We start from the raw sequence: 11,765 nt of genomic DNA on the forward strand, positions 1-11,765 counted from the left end.
CCCATTACCTATGGGCTAAAAATGTCTCCCCGAGTGATGCTACTGCCAAGAGGACACACAAACTCTCCAGCACTGTACCTGTGTACTACTAATGTCTCTCCTGAGTGAAACCACTGGCAAGAGGACACACAAACTCTCTGCACTATACTTGTGTACTCCTAATGTCTCTCCTGAGTGAAACCACTGCCAAGAGGACACACAAATTCCCCAGCACTGTACCTGTGTACTACCAATGTCTCCCCTGAGTGAGACCACTGCCAAGAGGACACACAAAATCCCCAGCACTGTATCTGTGTACTACCAATGTCTCCCCTGAGTGAGACCACTGCCAAGAAGACACACAAACTCCCCAGCACTGTACCTGTGCACTGCTAATGTATCTCCTGAGTGAAACCACTGCCAAGAGGATACAAAACTCCCCAGCACTGTACCTGTGCACTGCAAATGTCTCTTCTGAGTGAAACCACTGCCAAGAGGACACAAAACACTCCACAGTGTACCGGTGTAGTGCTAACGTCTCTCCTGAGCGAAACTACTGCCAAGAGGACACAAAAACTCTCCAGCCCTGTATCCGTGTACTGCTGATGACTCTCCAGAGTGTAACTACCTCCAAAAGGACAAAAATACTCTCCAGTCATGTACCTGTGTACTGCCAATGTCTCTTCTGAGTGAAACCACATACAAGAGGACACAAACACTCTCCAGCACTGTACCTGTGTACTGATAATGTCTCTCCTGAGTGAAACCAATGCCAGGAGCACACAAATACTCCCCACCCCTGTACATGTGTACTGCTAATGTCTCTCCTGAGCAAAACCACTGCCAAGAGGACATAAAACTCAGCAGGACTGTACCTGTGTACTGCTAATGTTTCTCCCGACACTCTCAAGCACTGTACCTGTGTACTTCTAATGTCTCCCCTGAGTGAGACCACTTCCAAGAGGACACACAAACTCTCCAGCACTGTACCTGTGTACTGCTAATGTCTCTCCCGAGTGAAACCACTGCCAAGAGGACCCAAAAACTCTCAAGCACTGTACCTGTGTACTACTATCTCCCCTGAGTGAGACCACTGCCAAAAGGACACACAAACTCTCCAGCACTGTACCTGTGTACTGCTAATGTCTCTCCTGAACGAAACCACTGCCAAGGGAACACAACAACTCCCCAGCACTGTACCTGTGTACTGCAAATGTCTCTCCTGAGTGAAACCACTGCATGAGGACACAAAACTCCCCAGCACTGTACCTGTGTACTGCTAATGTCTCTCCCAAATGAAACCACTGGCAAGAGGACCCAAAAACTCTCAAGCACTGTACCTGTGTACTACTAATGTCTCCCTTGAGTGAGACCACTGCATGAGGACACAAAACTCCCCAGCACTGTACCTGTGTACTGCTAATGTCTCTCCCAAATAAAACCACTGCCAAGAGGACCCAAACACTCTCAAGCACTGTACCTTTGTACTACTAATGCCTCCCTTGAGTGAGACCACTGCCAAGAGGACACACAAACTCTCCAGCACTGTACCTGTGTACTGCTAACGTCTCTCCCGAGTGAAACCACTGCCAAGAGGACCCAAAAACTCTCAAGCACTGTACCTGTGTACTGCTAATGTCTCTCCAGAGTGAAACTACCCCCAAAAGGACAAAAATACTCTCCAGCCATGTACCTGTGTACTGCTAATGTCTCTCCTGAGTGAAACCAATGCCAAGAGCACACAAATACTCTCCAGCCATGTACCTGTGTACTGCTAATGTCTCTCCTGAGCGAAACCACTGCCAAGAGGACATAAAACTCACCAGGACTGTACCTGTGTACTGCTAATGTCTCTCCCGACACTCTCAAGCACTGTACCTGTGTACTTCTAATGTCTCCCCTGAGTGAGACCACTGCCAAGAGGACACACAAACTCTCCAGCACTGTACCTGTGTACTGCTAATGTCTTTCCCGAGTGAAACCACTGCAAAGATGACCAAAAAAACTCTCAAGCACTGTACCTGTGTACTACTATCTCCCCTGAGTGAGACCACTGCCAAGAGGACGCCAAAACTCCCCAGCACTGTACCTGTGTACTGCTAATGTCTCTCCTGAGCGAAACCACTGCCAAGAGAACACAACAACTCCCCAGCACTGTACCTGTGTACTGCAAATGTCTCTCCTGAGTGAAACCACTGCATGAGGACACAAAACTCCGCAGCACTGTAACTGTGTACTGCTAATGTCTCCCCTGAGTGAGACCACTGCCAAGAGGACACACAAACTCTCCTGCCCTGTACCCGAGTACTGCTAATGTCTCTCCCAAATGAAACCACTGCCAAGAAGACCCGAAAACTCTCAAGCACTGTACCTGTGTACTACTAATGTCTCCCCTGAGTGAGACCACTGCCAAGAGGACACAAAAACTCTCAGCACTGTACCTGTGTACTGCTAATGTCTCTCCAGCGTGAGACCACTGCCAAGAGGACACAAAAACTCCCCAGCATTGTACCTGTGTACTGCTAATATATCTCCTGAGTGAAACCACCGCCAAGAGGACCCAAAAACTCTCAGCACTGTACCTGTGTGCTGCTAATGTCTCTTCAGAGTGAGACCACTGCCAAGAGGACCCAAGAACTCTCCGCACTGTACCTGTGTACTGCTAATGTCTCTCTAGAGTGAGACCACTGCCTAGAGGACACAAAAACTCCCCAGCACTCTACCTGTGTACTGCTAATATATCTCCTGAGTGAAACCACTGCTAAGAGGACACAAAACTCCCCAACACTGTACCTGCGTACTGCTAAAGTCTCTTCTGAGTGAAACCACTGCCAAGAGGACACAAAACACTCCACAGTGTACCTGTGTACTGCTAACGTCTCTCCTGAGCGAAACTACTGCCAAGAGGACACAAAAACTCTCCAGCCCTGTATCCGTGTACTGCTAATGTCTCTCCAGACTGAAACTACCCCCAAAAGGACAAAAATACTCTCCAGCCACGTACCTGTGTACTGCTAATGTCTCTTCTGAGTGAAACCACATACAAGAGGACACAAAGACTCTCCAGCACTGTACCTGTGTACTGATAATGTCTCTTCTGAGTGAAACCACACACAAGAGGACACAAAGACTCTCCGGCACCGTACCTGTGTACTGCTAATGTCTCTCTTGAGTGAAATCAATGCTAAGAGAACATGAATATTCCCCAGCCCTGTACATGTGTACTGCTAATGTCTCTCCTGAGTGAAACCACTGCCAAGAGGATCCAAAAACTCTCCAGCCCTGTATCCATGTACTGCTAACATATCTCCTGAGTGAAACCACTGCCAAGAGGGCCTAACAACTCTCAGCACTGTACCGGTGTACTGCTAATATATCTCCTGAGTGAATCCACTGCCAAGAGGGCCCAACAACTCTCAGCACTGGACCTGGGTACTGCTAATGTCTCTCCAGAGTGAGACTACTGCCAAGAGGACCCAAAAACTCTCTGCACTGTATCTGTGTACTGCTAATGTCTCTCTAGAGTGGGACCACTGCCAAGAGGACACAAAAACTCCCCAGCACTGTACCTGTGTGCTAAAAATCTCTCCTCTGAGTGCAACCACTTTCAAGCGGACACAAAAACTATCAAGCACTGTACCTGTGTACTGCTAATATATCTCCGGAGCGAAACCACTGCCAAGAGGACACAAAAAATCTCCAGCCCTGTATCCGTGTACTGCTATTGTCTCTCCAGAGTAACGCCACTGCCAAGAGGACACAAAACTCCCCAGCAGGGTATCTGTGTACTGCTAATGTCTCTATTGAGCGAAACCACTGCCAAGAGGACTCACAAACTCTCCAGCCCTGTATCCATTGTACTGCTACCATATCTCCTGAGTGAAACCACTGCCAAGAGGACCCCAAAACTCTCAGCACTCTACCTGTGTACTGTTAATGTCTCTCCAGAGTGAGACCACTGCCAAAAGGACACAAAAACTCTCAAGCACTGTACCTGTGTACTGCTTATGTCTCTCCAGAGTGAGACCACTGCCAAGAGGATACAAAACTCCCCAGCACTGTACTGCTAATGTCTCTCCTGAGAGAAAACACTCCCAAGGGGACACAGAAACTCTCAAGCCCTGTACCTGTGTACTGCTAATATATCTTCTGAGTGAAACCACTGCCAAGAGGACCCAAAAACTCTCAGCACTCTACCTGTGTACTGCTAATGTCTCTCCAGAGTGAGACCACTGCCAAGAGGATGCAGGAACTCTCCTCACTGTACCTGTGTACTGCTAATGTCTCTCTAGAGTGAGACCACTGCCTAGAGGACACAAAAAAACCCCAGCACTGTACCTGTGTACTGCCAATATATCTCCTGAGTGAAACCACTGCCAAGAGGACACAAAACGCTCCACAGTGTACCTGTGTACTGCTAACGTCTCTCCTGAGCAAAACTACTGCCAAGAGGACACAAAAACTCTCCAGCCCTGTATCCATGTACTGCTAATGTCTCTCCAGAGTGAAACTACCCCCAAAAGGACAAAAATACTCTCTAGCCATGTACCTGTGTACTGCTAATGTCTCTCCTGAGTGAAAACACTCTCAAGGGGACACAGAAACTCTCAAGCACTGTACCTGTGTACTGCTAATATATCTTCTGAGTGAAACCACTGCCAAGAGGACCCAAACACTCTCAGCACTGTACCTGTGTACTGCTAATGTCTCTCCAGAGTGAGACCACTGCCAAGAGGACGCAGGAACTCTCCTCACTGTACCTGTGTACTGCTAATGTCTCTCTAGAGTGAGACCACTGCCAAGAGGACACAAAAACTCTCAGGCACTGTACCTGTGTACTGCTAATATATCTCCGGAGTGAAACCACTGCAAAGAGGACACAAAAACTCTCAGCACTGTACCTGTGTACTGCTAATGTCTCTCCTGAGTGAAACCACTGCCAAGAGGACACACAAACTCTCCAGCACTGTATCTGTGTACTGCTAATGTCTCTCCAGAGTAACACCACTGCCAAGCGGACACAAAACTCCCCAGCACGGTACCTGTGTACTGCTAATGTCTCTCCTGAGTGAAACCACTGCCAGGAGGACACAAAAACCCTCCAGACCTGTATCTGTGTACTGCTAATGTCTCTCCAAAGTGAAACTACCCCCTAAAGGACAAAAGTATTCTCCATCCCTGTACCTGTATTCTAATTATGGATCTCCCTAGTGAGCACCTATCACCACAACTGATGTATTTTGCCCCACTAAAACACAATAATATTTGTGACTCTAATTCTTCTCTATTTAGTATGCCCTTCTCTCTCTTCCCTATTTCTATACATATGTCAGAGACTGTCTATATGTGTGTACGGCATATCTATATAGCACAAACCTAGCTATAAGGCATGGGGGTGCAATACAGGATCAATGGCAAAGACACAGTCGACGTGTGTTTGAAGGGGGTCGGTGTTTTCTAATAGGGAACTGTTACTCCATCATGAAATATATGAAAGCGTAGTGTCTTCAGCTCTCTTTTAAATTGGAGCATCGGGCAGTCCTGATGGATATGGGGATGTTGTTCTACATACTGGGTACATAGGTATTGCAGGCCTTCTGCATTTATTGCACTTCTTTGTCAGCTGTCTGATAGTGGCCTGGCTGCAGGTGTGCAGAGAGCCACCGGAAATGGTCAGCTTGCCACCCAGGTAGGCAGCACTGCTGGTCGAGATGGATTTTTAGATGATGCAGCTGCTTTTAAAAAGGGTACTGAAAGAGGATTGCTTAGGGTGGGGGCCAAGTAGTCACATTTCACCAAGGCCGTGCAAGGAATGCTGTGGCAAGTAGAATGCCCTTTTGAGGGGGTCAGGGTGAAGCCTAAGAGGTCATGGAGAAGGGAATGACCACCATTCAGATGCAAGAGTACTAGAACTTGAACAGCAGTTCTAAAGTAATTTTTAGGAGGAATTATGTTGTTTTCCTTAGTACAGAGTGCCAGTACCTGGCTGTCTTTGTTATCGTGGTGATGTGTTCCTTGAGGGTAAGGTTGTAGAGTGACATGGCTTTGGATGACATTTGGGGTTCTAATCCATCCAGGTTCATGTTGTTGAGGCAGGTTGTACAAGTTGCTGCTTGGTCTTCTTGGCGTGTAGCAGGAATTCTGCTTTGGTGGCATTAAGCTTCATGGAGGGGGTGAACACCGAGTTATCGAAGAGGTCCAAGCAGGGGCTGGGGTGTTGGACTGCTGGCGCAGAGGAGACTTTTAAATATAATTGTGTGCCATTGGCTTATTAGTGATTTTTGATGTTGTTATTTGTGAGTACAGTTACAAGGGGCTCCATGTAGTGGCTGATGATGATGGGACAAGATGGCACCATGAAGAACTCTGCAGGTCACTGCACACTTTTCTTTCTTCTTTGATACAGTGGCTCTCTATAATATGTTCCACTGTCACCACTCAGAATCTCAGGTTCTGCATTAACCTGTGTGTCTTTCTATCCTTTTGGTTTCACCCAGTTTGTTACCTAGGCTCAAACCTTCTCAGTTTCCTCTTTGCTTCAGTGGTCCCCGGTGCTCAGTCCTTTGGCGACTCTTGGTTTTATGTACACACCCACTTACCACTTTCACCACATCTTTCAGCTTATCATAACAATGGCGCATATGAAGCAAATATCTTTGCTTTGTTTTCCTCCTTCTGCGCTCAACTTTTCAATTCTATTTTTCTTTTTTTCTGGGATGATCATAAAGGATGCAAGGAAACCCTGGTAGGCTTGAGGATGGGGAGATGGTTTCAGCGCCTCAGCCCATCCAACATTGACAATATAGAGGCAGATGATATTCTTACAAGTGCATGTATGATTTGCTCTTTCAATGTACCAGTGCTCCAGGGTTTCATGCCAGACTCTGATTTACCGAAATATGTCATATGTTTCTATGCAGAAATGCTCTTAGAGCCTACAGCATTTTAGTCAATATGTTTGAAAAATTGTACGATGAAACAAACCACTTCACTTTATTTAAACAATAAAAACAGTCATAAGACATTGTCCACCGTCTACTTAATCCTGGAGAGTGTTAGACTTGATCACTGCCATCACTTGGTGCAGTTTTTGGCTGGTAATAAAACATTCCCCAGAGCCCCTTGTATCTCCAGGTCAAACCCTCTTCATGTTTTGGATTTTCACTAAAGCAATACAACATAACATTCAGTGCAAATCAACTCTGCAGTCGGATTACCCTCCAACCTGCTATCCCTCGCCCAACACTGCTTGTGAAGTAACAATATTCCTCACTCCAAGCCTATAAGCAAAGTATCTCATACATTATGTTCATCCACACTAGGTGACCCCATAAATAGCGCTAAAACCATCTATCCCAATCAGAGTCAGAATCCAGAGTCCCATATGTATAAAAGTGCTCTATTAGTTGTCTCCAGGCTGCCACAGCCTCAGGGGCCTTTTCATCAGTGCGGGAAATCCGCATATGATGTTCCTCAGCAGTTTCCTATTCCAAAACATCACGTACCCATAGTTCTATACTTGGCACCCTACACCCTATCCAACCCACAGTGACTCTGCGCTTCGCTAGAAGCAGCGTAAATTATGGAAATTTGTAAGGCATCTTGCATCCTCTAGGTTTCTTTATTATCCCCAGCAAGCATGCCCAAGGTGTCCAGGGAATTGCAATGCCAGTGACCTCCCCTACTCTAGAAACCACCTCCCTCCAGAAATTCAGAACTTCAGCACAGTGCCAGGCCAGGTGAAGGAAACCAGCCTCATCCTCTCCACAAGTAACACATCTGTAGGATCTACCCTATGAGCACTACAGGGGCTATGTAGGTATTATGCAAGTAATTAAAGTGCAGCAATTTGAATCTATGATTATAGGACACTCTCCACACTAAGCCCCACGCAAGGTCCCAATCCTTATCCTGGATCCCACAGTTCCCCCTGACATGCTGTCCTGCTACGGTAGGGAGGCTCAGTGAAATCTTTCTTAAGTGCCCCTAAAAAAAGTATGATGAAATTTCTACCCTCCCCCATCTAATCAGGCCTCCCAGCGTGTGGCACAGACGGATATCTACTTCAAATTTCCCTGACCGTGTTCTCCAACTTGGCGTAGTGCAGAAACAGCCCGCGCCCCACCTGGAAGGCATCCCATGCACCTTGAAATGTAAGGAAACTTTCCCCTGAGAAAAGATCACCCGCCAGGTGGCATCCCTCCTCTTTTCACCTCACCATGGACATATCCCTTTCTATGGCCCATGAGGGTTCAAGATCCCATACACTTAGGGCCCGATGTAGGTAAGTCTCATTTACCGTCTCTAGAATACCGAATTTTAGCAATTCGGTATTCTAGATTCGGTAAATGAGATGTAGGTATTAATTCGGTAATTTTTACCGAATCGGTATGATTCGGTAATTACGGAATTGGTATTTACCGATTCGGTAATTGCCATTAATTCCTATGAGGCTTGAGGCTCATAGGAATCAATGTCAATTACTGAATCATTATGTTATTGTTATGTTATTGGGGTTGCTTATATAGCGCACGGCTACTCCAGGGAGTGTCCCGGCGCTTTCTGACCCCAAACTGAGAAAGGAGATGAAAGAAAACACAAACATAACAAGTTACTGCTTGTAAAGCCAAGTTTTCAAGGCCTTTCTAAAGGCAAGCAGATTAGAAGTACGGCGCAGATCTACAGGCAGGGAGTTCCATAGTTTAGGGGCAAGATGTGTAAAGGAACGACCACCTATCCTGACCCTCCTAATGGGAGGAACCGTTGCCAGGCCAAGACATTCAGATCGGAGAGATCTGGTGGGTTTATAGAAAAGAAGCCGTTTCTGAATGTACGAGGCCCCGACCAAATGGAGTGCCTTGTGGGCTAAAGTGAGAGCCTTGAAAGTAATCTGCTTCTTAACTGGGAGCCAATGAAGGGAAGAAAGCAGCTCTGAAGCCCGAGCTTGTCGGGGTAGGCCAAAGATCGCCCTTGCCGCGGAGTTTTGAACTACCTGAAGTTGGTGCAGGAGGTAGTCCGGTAAACCCAGGTAGAGGACATTTGAGTAGTCAATCCTGGAGCAAATCAAAGCCTGTACCGTCAGCTTCCTGTGGACTAAAGGGAGCAGAGGAAGAAATTTTCGCAGCATTTTTAACAGACCAAAACAGGTGCTGGTGAGACCTGTAATCTGTGTTTTCAGCGAAAGGGTGTTGTCGATTTTGATCCCCAAGTTTTTTGCAACCACAGAGGAAGAGGAAGGGGGTGACATACACACCGGCCACCATTCCTGCCACGGTGGATCTGCTTGACAGCCGAAGAAGAGCACCTCAGATTTATCAGGGTTGCATTTGAGGCTGCTTCGCTGAAACCAGTCGAAGACAGCCCCCAGGCTACCACGGATGCTCTCCCCGTCAAACTCCATGCCCTTCTTGCAGGTGAAGAGAAGCTGGGTGTCGTCAGCGTATGATATGATCTGGGCACCCATGGACTCCGCAAGTACCGCCAGTGGAGTCATGAAGATGTTAAAAAGGGTCGGGCTCAGCACCGACCCTTGTGGGACTCCAACATCCATAGGCGGCACCTCTGCGGAGTACGGCGGGGCCCAGACCATTTGTCGACGACCCGCTAGGTAAGATCTCAACCAGCTCAACACCGTTCCACGGAGACCAATCTCGTGAAGTCTTCTCAAGAGGGCCTCATGCGGGACGGTGTCGAAGGCCGCCGACAGATCCAACATCACCAGCATAGCTCTTCCCCCTGCGTCGAGAACTTCCTTAATGGCTTCGTTTACTTCCAAAAGAGCGGTCTCAGTGCTCAAATTGGAGCGGAAGCCAGATTGGGTAGAGTGGAGTAACCCCTGATCTTCCAAGAAGGAAGAGAGCACAGAGTGGACGTGCTTCTCGACGATCTTAGCCAGACTGGGCAGGAGAGATATGGGCCTATAGTTCGCGTGTATCTCTGGATCAAGGCCTGGTTTTTTTAGAAGGGGAACAACCATTGCCTTCTTCCAGGCTGGCGGAACCATGCCGCTGGACAAGGATGAATTCAAGACAGAGTAGATCAGGGAATTAAGAATCTTGGCATTCCTAGCTAGAAAACTCGCCGTACAGGGGTCAAGCGGAGAGCCTGATTTAATTCTGAGTAGGAGATCCAAAGAAGTAGATTCCGATAAAGGTGGGAACTCCGATAGAGTGGGGCAAGTATCAGATGGAAAAGACAACAGATTTGAATCAATCATAGGTACATTGGGGACAGCTGGAGGAAAGGATTCTTGGATGAGTTTGATTTTCATATTAAAAAAGATGGCCAGCTCCTTTACCCAAGGTTCAGAGAACTTATGCTGGACTGAACTCGATTTAGGAGAAACAAACTCTTTGACAATGGAAAAAATGTCTTTACACGAGTTTGACGCAGCTGCAATTCTGTTTGCGAAATAATTCTTTTTGGCCTCTAGGATAGCCGCATGATAAGATTTGATAGATGCTTTGTAAGCGGACTTAGCTTCCTGATCGTACTGTTTCCGCCAGAGTCTTTCGGCTAACTTACAGTTTCGCCTAGCAAGAGTCAGTGATTTAGAGAACCAAGGAGCCGAGCTATGCTTAATGGATGAGCGAGGCGTAGAAAGAGGAGCAAGATCATCAAGCCTATCCGTAAGCCATTTCTGAAAAGTTTCAAGGTCCCTCTCCAGATGGCCGGATAGGATACAAGGATGTTCTTGATACGCTTGAACAAGGCTCTCCTGAGTAATTTTATGAAAGGGTCTACTGGGGTGCCTCAGTTGGTCAGAGTTAGTACAAGAGATTTTGCTTCTACCTTGGATTAGAAAGCTGATCAGGGAGTGGTCAGACCACAAAACAGGAGTGGGACGGGACATAATGAGGGGAATGGTGGAGAACACTTGGTCAAGAGTGTGACCCTTATCATGAGTTGCACTAAAGATGTAGGGAGTTAGACCAAGGGGAGCAGTGATGTCCGTGATTTTAATAGCTTCACTGTCTGACTCGACATCCATGTGAATGTTAAAATCCCCGAGCATTATGCAGTGTTCCACCTTCAGGCATAGAGTGGAAATAGCTGATTGAAGCTCATCGAAGAAGGAACCACGCAGACCAGGAGGTCTATAAACTAGGAACCCTGAGAATGATTGGTGTGGGGAAAGTGTAATAGAGAAGGCGAGGGATTCGCAACCAGAGATCGGTGAGGAAGGAATGATTGCACAAGCAAAAGATCTTTGAACTGCAAGAGCCACACCCCCACCTTTACCCAATGCCCTATCCTGTCTATAGACTATATAGTCGGGAGGAATGGCTGCCGCAATATCAGGGTTAGAAGACTCATTGAGCCAGGTTTCTGTAAGCATTAGACAAAGTGGTTTCTCAACGGTCAATAGCTCAAAAATGTCCAGAGCGTGTCTATGCAAAGAGCGGTAAAATTACCGAATTGTCAAGGGGGACATGGTGTCACTTTGACACCCTGTTGCACCCCTGATTCTGGTTTGTGTGCCATGTGGCACACATACATGCCCTAAGGGCATGTATGTGTGTCACATGGCACATGTGTACATGCACAGATGTGCATGTACACAGGTATTCGTTATTTACCATGAAATAGTATTTCATGGTAAATAACGAATTCTTAAGGGCCTGTGGCACTGTTTTCAGTGCCACCTACATCTAGATTTACCGATTCGGTAAATTTATCGATTCGGTATTTTACCGATTCAGTAAATTTACCGAATCGGTAAATATTAGGCCCCCTCAATCTCCAAATACCGGTCGGTAACCGCCGAAATCGGCCGTTACCAACCG

This window comes from Lissotriton vulgaris, chromosome 5 (assembly GCF_964263255.1).
Source record: "Lissotriton vulgaris chromosome 5, aLisVul1.2, whole genome shotgun sequence".
In the NCBI taxonomy this organism is placed as follows: Eukaryota; Metazoa; Chordata; class Amphibia; order Caudata; family Salamandridae; genus Lissotriton; species Lissotriton vulgaris.